The sequence below is a fragment of the Oryza glaberrima genome, chromosome 3 (assembly GCF_000147395.1).
Source record: "Oryza glaberrima chromosome 3, OglaRS2, whole genome shotgun sequence".
Taxonomy (NCBI): Eukaryota; Viridiplantae; Streptophyta; class Magnoliopsida; order Poales; family Poaceae; genus Oryza; species Oryza glaberrima.
This window is the reverse complement of record NC_068328.1, coordinates 18157651-18158601: the sequence shown is the minus strand read 5'-3', so window position 1 is coordinate 18158601 and position 951 is coordinate 18157651. Positions and strand designations below refer to the sequence as shown.

Below are 951 nucleotides of genomic sequence, written 5' to 3'. Positions count from 1 at the left end.
GGTGGCTCCACTTCGACTTCTTGAATATTCTCTAGGTTCGGCCCGTACTTTATTCTGACCATGGAGCATTGTTCCATCCTCGGTTGAAACTCAAACTTCTCTTCCTTGCCGTTGATGTGGAAACAAATACTCCCCGTTCCCACGTCAATGTTGGCTCCCGCGGTGCTAAGGAATGGGCGTCCCAGGATGAGCAGTGTCTCGTTCCCCGTGTCCATGTCCAGCACCACGAAGTCAACCGGGATCAGCCAGTCGTCCATCCCATGATAAGGACAAGCGGCCATGAACTCCTGCAGACGTTCCCATGATTCAGGAATAGACTCATCGCTTGCCTGCTGGAAACTTGAAATCCTTCCACGAAGGGCATTGGTTTTGCCCATCGGGAAGAATTTCGAGAGGAATGCCGTAGAGCATTTATCCTAGGTGTTGACAGCAGCACGGTTGGCATAGAACCACTGCTTCGCTCTCCCGAGAAGGGAGAACGAAAACAGTCGTAGCCTGACGGCGTCAGGACTGACACCCTTGATGGTGTACGTGCTACAGATCTCCAGGAACTGTTGCAAATGAGCATTGGCATCCTTATTAGGCTTGCCACAAAACGAGCTAGCCGGCGCCATCGTGATGAGGCTGGGCTTCAAGTCGAAATCCACGTCCCCTATGTTGACCAGCGGCCAAATGGCCAAATTGTCAGCAGAGAAAGCAGCGAACTCGTGGAGAGTCTTGTTAGCCATAGTCTTGAAGGTTGGTGGCGCCGGTATGGCTGGTTTCTCTGTCGGTAGAGTTTTCTACGGAGCAACGACTCGTGGCCTGACACTCCGAAAGAAAGCTTCTGGATTTTCTTCGAAGTTTTCCGGCAAATTGAAACCAGTCATGCACTAACCTGTTTTCAGAACAAAAAGTAAAAACAACCAAGGTTATCCTGCAAAGGAAAATGATTATACAAAGGTAAAAATA

At 49.8% G+C, this 951-nt stretch overlaps 1 non-coding gene across 1 annotated transcript; it reads left to right on the top strand.

Annotated features, from left to right (window-relative positions):
- The first annotated feature begins 255 nt into the window (after positions 1 to 255).
- On the top strand, positions 256 to 362 carry LOC127769156 (small nucleolar RNA R71). The gene has a single exon (XR_008016722.1). It is a non-coding gene; the product is annotated as a small nucleolar RNA R71 (small nucleolar RNA).
- The last annotated feature ends 589 nt before the right edge of the window (positions 363 to 951 follow it).